Genomic DNA, 14,053 nt, shown 5'->3' with positions numbered 1-14,053 from the left:
GTTGCAACAGATGTCCTTTGGCTTTTTTATGAGGAAAGCTTTTCACTCCCTTTGGGGCAGCTTTGTTTCACAAGTTTACAAAGTATATATATTCCTGACATTGTATCAGTGTGGGGCAATTACTATTGTCTAGTCTCTGAGGACAACTCAAGGGACAATATATTACATGTTGCAACAGAGTTCCTGTAGCTTACAATTCACTAAGTGAATACAAACACTTATTTACTAGGAAAGTCTTCAACTCCTGTGAAACAGCTGTTGTCAGTGCATTAGTATCATGTTTGTACATAATATTGCTTATATGTTTGACGTGCTGATTTACAGTGAATTTTACGACACGTGTGTGTGTGTGTGTGTGTGTGTGTGTGTGTGTGTGTGTGTGTTGTAACACCACTTACCATAGTGAAAGAAAAATGATACAATGTTATAATGCATAAGGTTCAAATATGCCAACATAGTCTTAGTTATCTAAATTTAATAAATGCTTTACTAGCAATCATGGCATTTGGAAATTTCTTCAGAGTCCAGTTTTCAAAGTATGTGTCAGCTTGTTGAACCATATCTGCCCATTAATATAAAGGACTGTTGTCAGTTACCTTTAATTTTGTCCTCTGCCTGAAGTAATCATCCTTATTCCTAGTTTCATAATTATGTAGCAAACCCAGAACTTGATCTAAACAACACCCTAGAACCAAACCACCTTCATTCTTTGGATGGCGTTATGACCTCAAAGAAGGGATGGATTACCGCTGAGCTGAACAGAGATTTCATGATGTGGTGCTGGACCTTAATCCATGTGTTGTGCTGTTTTCTGTAATACCTAATTTCTCTGGAGGTCTGCCAGACAATCTCACTGTTGAATACTGTAATTAAGAGCTGGATAAATTGTTCCCTACTATACAATTTGTAAGATTTGATTTGAAACTGTTTTTACCAATTGATTTATCAGATACAAGCTACTGCTGATTTTCTTGCATACATAATTAATATAGTTAACCCAGCAAAGATTTTTGTTCAGGTATGGTCTGGAAGAACAGTAGATGTACCGCCAGCTTAAAATTATCATTATATACCAGGTATAACTGTGGTGGTCATTTGAGATTTCAGCGAAGAGTAATCTGTGAACATAATCTTGATTACAGTTCCTCTTGTACTTTAATTAATCTGAAATAACTCTTTGACTCTGGAACAGTGACAGTGACCCTGTGTAAAGACCCAAATATACCCTACACTGTCACAAGAACTTGTTTTGCTTGGGACACAAATAATCATGGGACCTTTAGATAAGTTGCAGATGCCTTTTGTATGATTGAATGTTTAGTCAGATAGAATTTCGGCAGTTGTGGAGTACTCAAGAAACAGTAGAAGATGGCCCTGGATTAAAAGCAGTGACACTCCAGACTCAGTGAAAACAGTAGCTATGGTAGCTATGGGCCTGTTCCTGTAAGCACCCGTGACCCACTTTATCGCTTCATGATAGATAGCATCAGTTATCCACAAGTATGTAGCCTTGTTGTTCCTTGTGCTGTGCATTTTTTTAATAGAAAAGAATCTGCATCAGAGTTTTATAAAACTGTAGCAGATGTATTCTGCTGTGTGTACGACTTTTTTTTTTTTAAATGAGATCTGTGAGTGAGGGATCGGTGTTTCAAATCTAGTAAGAGTGAAACCACTTCTTTTATTCCCTGGATCTCCAATGCAGTTGTGTCACTTCAGTTTGGAATGAGTCAGCACATACATTATAATAGTTATAATATTTAAAAAGCTGTAGTAACAACTGCTGAAAAAAATCTTATATCTCATTTACATTATAAAAGTTAAAGCTAAATACAGTCACTTTTTGAAGACTATTATCATTAGAGAAATGGCAGCAAGGAATAAGATAGATCCCTTTTGGACTCAGTACATGTGCATTGGCCCCCATTCAGCATTTTGAAATGGCTTTTCTGGCAGCCATTGAGGATAAAGATGAAACCAGTTGCAGATTGTGACACACTTTAAGATGAAAGTATTGAGGCCAGGGGTGACAGGCCTTTATGGTGGGTGGTGGAAATGGGTTGACAGGGGTCAGGGGGCCAGTAGGTGACCACCCTGAGCAGTCAGATTGATACCGGGTAGTTGTCTTATGTATTGCCGTGAAAACATCATTGTTAAAACATTCATTTATTTCTCAACAAACTACAATAGTCGTGACAGTGCTCACAGAAGCCAACACTCCCAAGATGTAAGTTGTGTATGGCCGGTGAAGAGGTGTGGCTGTCAACAGGTGGCCTGGCAGCTTGCAGTGGCAGACAGCTGATGGAATCCTAGTGGCAGCAACTCTGTAGGATTGTTGACTCCAGGAGTAGGTGATAGTTCACAGTGCAGGCTAGAGCTGCCTGGCTGCTCAGGCTGTGGTGCAGAATCATGTCATGGTCTCAGTGTCCTGCACAAAATGGCTCCTCACAGTAGCAGTGTCTGCCCATGGGAGCAGAGGCTGAAAGCAAGAAATTTGCCTGCACAGGAAATGGTGGCTGTGCAGCTGCATCTCCCTGGGCTCAAACTGTAGGCATGCAACGTAGGAGGCTGGCAGTGGCTGAGGTAGGCCCCCAGGGGGCCCAACAGTTGGTGGCTGTTAAATCAACAGAATCATACTCACCATGAAAGATACGACTGCAGCTAGCAGTGGCAGAGTCCAGAGGTGGTACATAATTGGTTGAACCAAGTAGACTTGTACTGTCGTAGATCCCCCCCTTAGGAACCGGTGGCCGGCAACTGCAACTTCTCTGTCTAGAAATGATTTGTATTTGTATGGGCTTGGCTTTTCCCCCCTGTGGGTCCGGGGGTTAGAATAGGCCCGAAGCATTCGTGCCTGTCGTAAGAGGCGACTAAAAGGAGTTTCACACATTTCGGCCTTTATGTGATGGTCCCCTGTAGGGTTTGACCTCCATTCTTCAAAATTTTCCCGAAGAGCGAGCCTTACATGGTGCATTGTGTCCATCATGCATTGAGATCTTTAGCCCACTTGCTCACTGTCGCATTGCAGTCCTGCCCATTCTCCATCTCTTGGGCGAGGACAACTTTGTGGGTGTGTTTTCCACCATGCACTATGCAGTGTCGCTTTCTGCATCGACGATGACCATGGACTTCTTCAAACCTGATATCCAGCATCGTAGTCAGTCCGTTGTGGTGGGGCCACCATGTACCCTGTTGGTTGTGGCCATCTGATCTCACAGGGATTGCTCTGCTGATGCCTGCTCCGTTAACTCCCCACGTATGCCAAGAGGTAGATGCCCATCCCCCTGGAGCACCGGGACTCCTGGCAATGGCCATACTGCCAGGCTGCCTATGCTGTGGGTGGGTGGCGCCTGTGGGGTGGCCCCTGGTTGGAGTGGATGGCATCAGGGTGGGTGACATGCGATGAAGCGTAGTCCATCATCACTTGCTGGTGGTGAAAAAAACACCAGCAGTCTCTAAGTGTTCACGAGCTTAATTCAATGCACAGAAGTACGACCCCAAATCGTTCCCCTCCCTGGCAACACCATGGGAGGAACATCAGGCTAAGGATGGCAGCGTATCTTATTTGGCTCAGTACCTGTATGTTCGAGAGCTGATGGGGAATCTTTCATGACGATGAAGCCTCAGTTTTTTGTTGAGCATTGAGAGGACAAGTTAGGGGAAGTATCATGTTTCACAGGGACCTTCTTTTGCAGTCTGACGATGGGCTGCGCATAAATTTAGAGCGATGAGGTGTATATTTTGTCCGACGTGTCCACTGGGGTCTGAGGGATAATCAGCTTGCCACCGGTGCCTTCATCTTGGCCTTCGATGGTGATACATTGCCCGAGAAGGTCAAGGTGATAGTGTACCACTGTGATGTAAAGCCCTATATCCCTAACCTGATACGTGGCTTTAAGTGCTGGAAGTTCGGTCATATGTATTCCTGCTGTACTTACAGCATCACATGTCGAAATTGCGGATGCCCGTCACTTCCCAATACTCCATGTGCCCCGCCTCCCATCTGTGTCAACTGTGGAGAGCACAGTTGGCCTTGCTTGCCAGACTGCAGGATTCTCCAGAAAGATAGGAAAATCATGGAGAACAAGACCTCATACCGACTGACCTTCACTGAGGCTAAGAGAAAATTTGAACGCCTGCATCCTGTACATATGACATCGTCTTGCTCCGCTGCTACAACAGTTCTGGCACCATCAGCTCCACCATCCCTAGTCACCTCTCAGAGCCGGAAGACTACACCTGCCCCCTTGATGGTGGGCGGCATTTCCCTCCCTGTTGCTCTTGCACCACGTCCGTCCCCACTTCTAAGCCGGAGAAGCGTAAGACTTCTTAGGCTTCCCTTGCTAGGAAGGGATCCCTTGGGTCACTCCCTTCCCAAGTTTCTGCTAGTGGGAAATACGACACCCGCCAGCGGCTGAAGAGCCCAAACGCAGCTGGTCGTAAGGCTTCACGCTCATGCTCAGTCCTGGTGACTGAGCCAGTGAAGTCCTCCCAGCCAGGGAAACCCAAGGAGCAGCGAGAGAAATCCAAAAAGAAAACCCCTAAGACCAAGGAAATAGCAGTGGCACCCACACCACCGCTACCTACAAGCTCTGTGTCTGAGGATGGGGTGGAGATTTTGGTGTCCGCTGAGGACCTAGGTCTCCCCAGACCCTCAGACACAATGCTTATATACTGCTCAGGCAATAAGTCGGTGGCAGCAGGCGACTCTGAGGCGTAAACTACCTCATTGAATGTTCCATACCTTCCGACTCTCAGGATGACGTCATTTTCCAGTGGAATTGCGGCAGTTTTTTCCACCGCCTGGTTGAGCTATGGCAACTGGTTAGCTTTACATCTGCTATCTGCATTGCCCTCCAGGAAACCTGGCTCCCAGCAATGCGGACCCCTACCCTCCGCAGCTATAAGGGATATTACAGGAACCATAGCGATTATAATTGAGTGTCAGTTGTAGTTTGCGTTTATGTCCTAAACTCAGTCTGTAGTGAACCTATGCCTCTTCAAACCCCTCTTGAAGCTGTGGCTGTCAGAATAAGGACGACGCAGGAAATAACTGTCTGCAATGTATATCTTCCTCCTCCAGATGGTGCAGTACCCCTGAATGTAGCTGCACCGATTGATCAGCTCCCTAAACCTTTCCTACTTTTGGGAGATTTTAACGCCCATAACCCCTTGTGGGGTGACACTGTGCTTACTGGCCGAGGCAGAGATGTCGAAACTGTGCTGTCTCAATTCGACCTCTGAGTCTTAAATACTGGGGCCGCCACACATTTCAGTGTGGCTCATGGTAGTTACTCGGCCATTGATTTATCACTTTGCAGCCCAGGACTTCTCCCATCTATCCACTGGAGAGCTCGTGACAACCTGTGTGGTAGTCACCACTTCCTCATCGTCCTGTCATTGCCCCAGCATCAGACCCATGGATGCCTGCCCAGATGGGCTTGAAACAAGGCAGACTGGAAAACTTTCACCTCTACTGTCACTGTTGAATCTCCTCCACACGGTAACATCGATGTGATGGTTGAGCATGTGACTACAATAATTGTTTCTGCGGCAGAAAATGCCTATTATCTACCAATGCAAACGCAATTGCCAAGCACTTTGCTGGAGCCTCTGCATCGAAGAATCCCCCTCCCCAGCCTTTTGCACTCTCAAATGGCGGCTGGAAGGGAACATCCTCTCATTCACTATATGTCACAGTGAATCCTATAACGCCCCATTTACAGAGTGGGAGCTCCTATGTGCCCTTGCTCATTGCCCGGACACAACTCCTGGGCCTGATCCACTCCACAGCCAGATGATTAAACATCTCTCATCTGACTACAAGCGACATCTCCTCGTCATCTTCAACCAGTTCTGGAGCGATGGCGTCTTTTCATTGCAATGGTGGGAGAGCACCATCATTCCGGTAAAAACCCGCTTTATGTGGATAGCTGTTGGCCCATCAGCCTCACCAACGTTCTTTGTAAGCTGCTGGAATGCATGTTATGTCGGCGGTTTGGTTGGGTCCTGGAGTTGCGTAGCCTACTGGTTCCATGTCAGGGGGGCTTCTGCCAGGGTTGCTCTACCATTGATAATCTAGTTTCCCTCGAGTCTGCCATCCGAACAGCCTTTTCCAGACACCAACACCTGGTTGCCTTGTTTTTTTGATTTACGAAAAGCAATGACACGACCTGGTGAGATCATATCCTTGCCACATTGTGTGAGTGAGGTCTCCGAGGCCCACTTCCGATTTTTATCCGAAACTTCCTGTCGCTCCCTACTTTTTGTGTCTCAAGTTGGTGCCTCCCATAGTTCCATCCATATCCAGGAGAATCGAGTCCCACAGGGCTCTGTATTGAGCGTTTCTCTATTTTTAGTGGCAATTAACGATCTAGCAGTAGCTGTCGGGCCCTCCGTCTCACCTTCTCTGTATGCAGATGACTTCTGCATTTCGTGCTGCTGTTCCAGTACTGGTGTTGCTGAGTGTTGCCTGCAGGGAGCAATCCACAAGGCACAGTCATGGGCTCTAGCCCATGGCTTCCAGTTTTCATCAGTAAAGTCATTGTGTCATGCACTTCTGTCGGCGTCGTACATTCATCCGGACCCAGAACTTTACCTTCATGATGGTCCACTCATTGTAGTTGAGACATATCGATTCTTAGGAATGGTTTTGGACGCTCGATTGACTAGGCTTCCTCATCTTTGTCAGCTTAAGCAGAAGTGGTGGCAGCACCTCAATGCCCTCTGTTGCCTGAGCAACACCAATTGAGTTGCAGATCGCTCTACGCTGCTGCGGCTCTACAGAGCCCTTGTTGAATCATGAACTGACTATGGGAGTGTGGTTTATGGTTCGGCAGCAGCGTTGCATTTACTTGACCCTGTTATATAGCACACATTTGTAGTTCTCCTGAGCATCCGAATTACCGTCTCCTTTTCCCACCCGCAGCAGTCCATCTCCTGCATTGGTTGCCCAGGTCGGGGTTAATGATTGCGGTTCGCGTGCGATCGCTTTTGTCTGAACTGGAGTCCTTGCCTATACCACCTCTCCTCAAGGTCTGAATATGTACACCTCCATGGTGTACGCCTCGGCCACAGCTTCGTCCGGACCTTTCATGTGGCCCTAAGGACTCCGTTAACCCTGCGGCTCTCCGCTGTCATTTTCTCTCGATTCTTTACGTGTTGTGGGGCTGTGAAGTGGTTTACACTGACGGCTTGATGACTGACGGTCGCTTTGGCTAGGCCTACGTTCACCGCAGCCATATTGATCAGCATTCCTTACCCGATGGCGGCAGTGTATTCACTGCAGAGCTGGTGACCATTTCTTGTGCACTTCGGTATCTCCGTTCATGCCCTGGGGAGTCTTTTCTTTTATGTACTGACTCCTTGAGCAGCCTGAAAACTAACGACCAGTGTTACCCTCGTCACCCTTTGGTAACGCCCATCCAGGAGTCCATCTATGCCCGGGAACGGTCCAGTCGTTCAGTGGTGTTCATCTGGACTCCTGTTCATGTCGGAATCCCAGGAAATGAACTTGCTGACAGGCTGGCCAAAAAGGCTACACGGGAACCACATCTGGAGGTGGGCATCCCCTTGCACCGCAAGGTTTTTCAGCTTTGGGAGACGGAATGGCAAAATCTCAGTATGCACAACAAACTGTGAGCCATTAAAGGGCCCACGAATGTGAGGAAGTCCTCGATGAGGGCCTCTCGCAGGGACTCTGTGGTTCTCTGCCAGCTCCGCATTGGCCATGCCTGGGCAACCCACAGCTACCTTCTGCGCCGTGATTACGAACCTTAGCATCGGTGCGGTGTCTGGTTGACAGTGGCCCATATTCTTCTGCTCTGCCCTTCTTTGGCTGCCCTCCAACTTCGTCCCCCCCCCCCCCCCCCCCCCCCCCCCGGCCCCCCGGACTCGTTATCATTGATTTTAGTGGACAATGCCTCATCAGCTGATTTTGTTTTACGTTTAATCCATGAGGCTGGGTTTTGTCATTCGATCTGAGTTTTCGTGCATGCCCTTTGTCCTTCTGTGTCCTCCACCCTAGTGCTATTAGGGTGGAGGTGTTGCAGAGTGGCTGGCTTTTCCTTTTTATTTCCGTGGTCGGCCAGCCACTGTAATCTGCTTCATTGTTTTACTCTCTTCTAACTGTTTCTCGCATCTCTCTGTTGTTTTCTTGTCCTCTTTTGTTCCTTTTAATGTTCCTTGCCTTTCCTTTGTTCTTGTGGTCTTCCTGTCTTTGTGTTTTGTGTTATATGTCTCGTCTGTTTTATTCTCACACTTGTGTCATTGTTTTATTAGAAACAAGGGACCGATGACCTCGTAGTTTGGTCCCTTTCCCCCTCTTTTAAACCAACCAACCTCTTCCCTCTTTTTCCAAAGTATCAGTTCTTATTGCATAAGCCACAACAGATTGCCAGGATGTGCGTGAAGCAGTCAAGTTGGCCTTTCTGCTGCGTCAATGCTAATATGCCTTTGGTCTCTCTGTTTGGTTGTAGCATGTAATCACTCCCTCAGTGGCAGTACTTAACCATATCAGCAGGCAGCCCCTCATATAACTTCACATGGCCAGGCTGAACTGTTCTCTTCAAGGCCTCTTGTGTTTGCCATTGGCAGTATCTCACTTTTACCCAACTGTGCCAAGTAAATTAACTACAGCATAAGACACCTCTGTTCTTCAAGAGATCCAGCCTAAGGGATCTCGGCTCATGACACTTCTGCAAACTCTCGATATAAACTTATAACTTGGCAGTTACGTGAAGCACATTTTAGTTTTCCCTGCACTTTTTCAGCTTAAACCACAGTGTCCATTGGCTGTACTTCTAACCTAACAACTATTTCCCACATAATCCAACGGACTTCCTTTGCTCTCCTACAGAAACATCTCTCCACTGAACTATCCCTTACAGACTAGTAAATTTTCATCACCAAACTCTTAATTGTCTACAAATTCCTTAGCAGTCACTTAACAGTAAATTATTTCTATGCTTAGCATTTCTCCTTGTTTAGCAGGTGGCTTCTTGTCTATTATTACTCAGCTAACCATTACTTGCTTCAGGTAACCCAGTCCACTGGAAGTTGATGGTTAATTTTCTGCATGAGGTGGATGCAAGCTCGCATGAGCTGGATACAAGCTTACAGGAAGCAAGATCAGAAACTCAGCAATATTAGAAACTCAACAGTATCAGAAACTGAGGTAGTCATGATCATAATGTTTCTGCAGTGCCTATCATGGTGCTGCCATATATGCTGGAACATTTGCTCAGTGATAATATGAACCTTCTGTGATGATGTTATAAGCTCATCCAATGAATGAAGGTGGTGTGGTGTTTGGGTGTCATTTAAATGGGTAAACTGGGTTTCCAGCATATCTAATGGTTTTTCTGGCCAGTATAACAAGGGTTGTGTCAGGTTCATTATGGTTGTTCCATTAATGGTAGCTGGGAGATGGAATGTCGTACCTGCTATACCATTGACTAATATTCCACTATTCTGTAGTTCCATCCTTGTCATTCCTTTGGACTGACCATCTTCATAAAAGTTCACTAACTCTGGCACAAATATGATATAAAACCAGTGCATACCAATCCTTTGAAAGTATGAGAATGACATCAGGACATCCCTCTGGCATCCTACCACATCTGCTGTACCCATGAATAACTGCATGTCACATATTCGTGTGCTGGTCTGGACTGCCCTGGTTGGACATATCGTAATCGTCTTCCCTTTGGCTTCAACAGCGCTCATCTGGTGACATCAATACATAGTTATCCATCTCATTGGAGACTGACAATGCCACATGTATTTCCACCTGTAAAAATTTCTTATTGGTTTCCCAATTCACTGGGTAGGGGTGGGTTGTGAAACACCGTTAATGCACATTCACTCTTATCATAGGAAACTGAACCAATACATGAAGCCTAGTTCCAGTAGTACCAATCTCAACTGTTGCCATATGCTAAAATAATGACAAATTATCTTCCATTGGTTTTACTGTATGCAGCAGCTCTGGCATTAATTCTTGCTGCACCCTTGCAGGCCAGTTAGAAATTGCCAACGAGGTAAGCAGTGTAGGACTTAATTGTCCATGTACCGTGTGATGTATTGCCTCCTGCAATGGTATCACCTCTGCCCTTGTGTCATATTGGTTATATACCAGGGATTGTAGCAGCCTTGCTATGGCCACTCTCACATCTAGGAAGTTCAGTCAAGCTAGTACCATATCCGAATCCTAATCAATTGCTCCCATAGTTGTCTTCATATATTCTGTTAGTTCTGTAGTAAATTCTTGTACTACCCTGATGTTATACAATAGACCTTACTGCAGACTTGCTAAGTGTGTAGTATGCAACTCCACAGTTGCTCTGTTGGTATCTGCTACCCCCTGCACCAGCATGTCCCAATGCGTTATTTAATTCCTGGATGTTGTCACCATCTGATGTACTAAACACTGTCCTCAGTAACTTTTCACCTGCATTGAACCATTCCCTCTTCCATCGTAACGATGTATGTGATCCTGAATTCATCACTTAGTGCAGCTGGTTCCATAACTGCTCTTGTATGGTGGTAAAAAAACATGCTAAAAATCTCACTCATAGGGGATGAGCATAGGAGTCATCATGGGGGGCCATTTAAAAGTAATTTCTTTGAGTTTCTTGAATAACTCAAAAACTATGGTTTCTAGCAAAAATGTTTCCCAATACAAAATTAAACTACCTTAAATTTCCTACAAAAAAGGTCCTATTCATTTTGTTCTCTAAGACCATCCAAGGTTGGTGTGGATAATTTTGATGGAATGGGACTGCTCATTTTCAAGTCTAGAACAGTAATCTGCTGTAATGTTTCCATGTTGCAGGGGATGGAAAAATCATTGCACCTTGCTGCTGTCTTGTCATTGACAGCATATTGTAAACCTGTGTAATTGCTTGTAATCACTTGGTGGTGAATTATGAATGGCCAAAAGCTTGCTGCACTTCTCTCACCATAGATTGTGTTACCGTAAATTGCATAAATCTCTTCCATTGAGGAATTGGGGGCACTTGTAGAATTGGCTGCAGTGAGTGGAGCCACTTACCACAAATCCACAGTATTATCATCAAAGGTGGGTGTGGATAAATTTGATGGAATGGGACTGCTCATTTTCAGGTCCAGATCAGTAATGGTAGCTTGCATTATTTTGGAATATCTGAAGTTCCATAACATCTATGTGACGTACTTGTTTTGCAAAGGAAGGCAATTTAAGCCTCTGGGCCTCTTCAGATGCTGGGAGAGCTGAGGCTGGGTTTTGCATGTGATACCCTTCATTCTGGGAAAAGTATTCCAACCAGGAGACAATGAAACTGAAATTGTAATTACGTGTTGACAGCATGTTACTTCTGGGGTAAGCTTTTCAGTGTGGTAGACAGCTGACATCTCCAGCTGTTGAACTTTTTTGTGTAATACCTCACTTAACATCTGCAAATAAGAACTCATTTAATAAATTGAAAAAAACTCCACTATATAAACATGTATTAAGTGAAGTTAATTCATCCCCTCATATAAGAGAACTGGGCAGAAAATGCTGGGGAGGTATAGGCTGTCTGCAAAATAAAAAGCTAGGAGCACTTGTGGCGGGGAGTTGCCATTCCTGGAAGAGCACTACATCTACATATATAACTACATCTATATGAATACTCAGCAAATCACAATTAAGTGCCTCGCAGAGGGTTCATCGAGCTAATTTCACAATAATTCTCTATTATTCCAATTGTGTATAGCGCATGGAAAAAATAAACACCTTTTGGTGCGAGCTCTGATTTCCCTTATTTTATTATAGTGATGGTTTCTCCCTTTGTAGGTCGGTGTCAGCAAAATATTTTCACATTCAGAGGTGAAAGTTGGTGATTGAAATTTCGTGAGAAGATTCCATTGCAATGAAAAACACCTTTGTTTTAATGATGTCCACCCCAAATCCTGTATCATTTCAGAGACACTCTCTCCCCTATTCATGATAATGCAATACAGCTGCCATACAAGATGACTACAAATCAATTTCCACTCTAGCAGTGTAGAACAATGTGCATAGATTACGTCCTTATGTGTTTCCTGCATTAGTGCATTAGAAGCTAGTATCTGTTAATGCACTTTGTGAAAAGTAAACACCTCCCAGAAATGTTTGCTCATGCGTTGCCAGTGATGTATAATGAGCAATGTGGAGGGTCAGTATAACTGTGTGAAACACCCAAAAGCTACTTCTTGTGGTGTGGTGGGGTAGATAAGAGTGGAAATTGCCTGCTTGCTCTTTAGTTTGCAGACCTATGAAGGAGGGAGCAGCATGGCCACAATTTAGTGGCGTGCCTCCCCTCGCACCCCCAGCACACAATTTGTATCTTAATATGGCTACTGCACTTAGACATAGTACAAATATTCAACATTTGTTTTAACCCCTTCATTTAACAGTAATCAGTAGTTTTATACCCATGAAACTATTTTAGTAATCTGTGATTTTTCCATGCATAGACTTGAACGTGATCAGTCCTATTCCGTCAGGCATATTCGTGCCCACCTTGGAAGGTATTCTGTGGATGTGTGGTAATTGGCTCTACTTAAATAAATGCAGCCTATTCTACAAGTGCCAGCGATTCTTTAATGGGAGAGATTTGCACAGTCTACCAGTAACACAATTAATGGTAAGAGAAGTGCAGTAATTTTCTGCTTATCCAGTAAATCACCACCAAGTGACTACAACACAATTACACAGGTTGACAATATATTGTCAACAATTGACTGCATCAAGGTGCTCTGATTTTTCCATCCCATGCAATGTGGAAACCATTAGTCCTAGAGAAAAACTGAATTGAACTATTTTTATAGGATATTTAATTTTAGTTTAATTTTGTTCTTAGAAACATTTTCGATAGAAGCTGCAGTTTTTGAGTTGTTTAAGAAAAACATAAAGAAGTGACCTTTAAATGCCCTTCCGTCCCCTTGCTCACACTCCATCGGTTGGGATTTTTAGTATGTTGTTCATTACACTCATACCACTGTACAAAAATTTGTGACTACGCAGTACCCCCAAATTAGCCTTCGTTGACACTAACATGCTCATCCAGGGTGACAAGAGTAGAACCGGATGTTGGAACTACATCTGAATCTTTCTCCTGCTCTAAAAAGTTTTTGTGGACTGTCGTGTCTGAGAATTGTCTATGTACTTTATTTAATTCCTATTGCGAGAAATCTTTAATCTGTTTTAGATCCTTATTTACACCTCTAAATTGCTCATTAATTTTGTTTTGCATTAAGTCATCCTGTTAATCACTTCTGACAGTAACTCCTCTGCTAAAGATGAAACGGCATACTGTAATCATGATATCTTGCTGTTCATTTCTACAATTCAACCTTATTTGCTTTTAGCTTAGTAATTATATCAGCACTTGACTTATAATTAGTTTTCTACTGTGTCAACTGCAACAGTGTATACATCTCTTCATAAAAAAAAAAAAATGCTTTTCACACATAAAAATTTTATTTACTCCACATCATAAATCACCACCAAAAATGATAAAAATAAAAATAAAGATAAAAAATTCAAATTGGGTTTAACACAGTCCAACTAACAATGCCTGATTAGCTCACTGCATTGCAGTGTCAATAGGAAGCAGGATTGCGCCACTGGGTTACTATTGGTGGAGGTGTGGCTGGATCACTGCACTGGGTTACTATTGATGGAGGTGTGGCTGATGCTGCTGTTCCTCAACACTGCAGTGGATGAAACAATTGTAGTCCTTCTGTATATCCTGGCTGCCAATTTTCCAACTCATAGGCTTTATAAAATCTTTTCTTACATAATTGTTGTTGATTGATTTAATGAGTACCCATCAACAATTTAGTCGTTCTTAAATCTCATGAAAGGCAATGCTGCTAATGGCTTGTGTAATGTGCCACAATTTATGCTGTTAACTTGGATCTCAGTGATAGTCAGTGCCAGATGCCACTTCAGTGGTGGCTTTTGAAGCCCAGTTGGGGCAGTTAGTGCAAACGAGTGATCTGCACCAGGTGGTGAGACACTAGCTAGAAGCTATCGAAAAGGGAAGGTGAA

General features: G+C 44.2%; 1 protein-coding gene across 2 annotated transcripts in view; it reads left to right on the top strand.

The window, feature by feature from the left end:
* The window catches only part of LOC126261662 (nardilysin-like), a 392,468-nt gene that overhangs the window by 99,086 nt on the left and 279,329 nt on the right, over window positions 1–14,053 (top strand). The window lies entirely within an intron of this gene.

Source organism: Schistocerca nitens, chromosome 1 (genome assembly GCF_023898315.1).
Source record: "Schistocerca nitens isolate TAMUIC-IGC-003100 chromosome 1, iqSchNite1.1, whole genome shotgun sequence".
Classification (NCBI taxonomy): domain Eukaryota; kingdom Metazoa; phylum Arthropoda; class Insecta; order Orthoptera; family Acrididae; genus Schistocerca; species Schistocerca nitens.
Note: the sequence above shows the minus strand (reverse complement) of the source record. Positions and strands in the feature narration are given on the sequence as shown.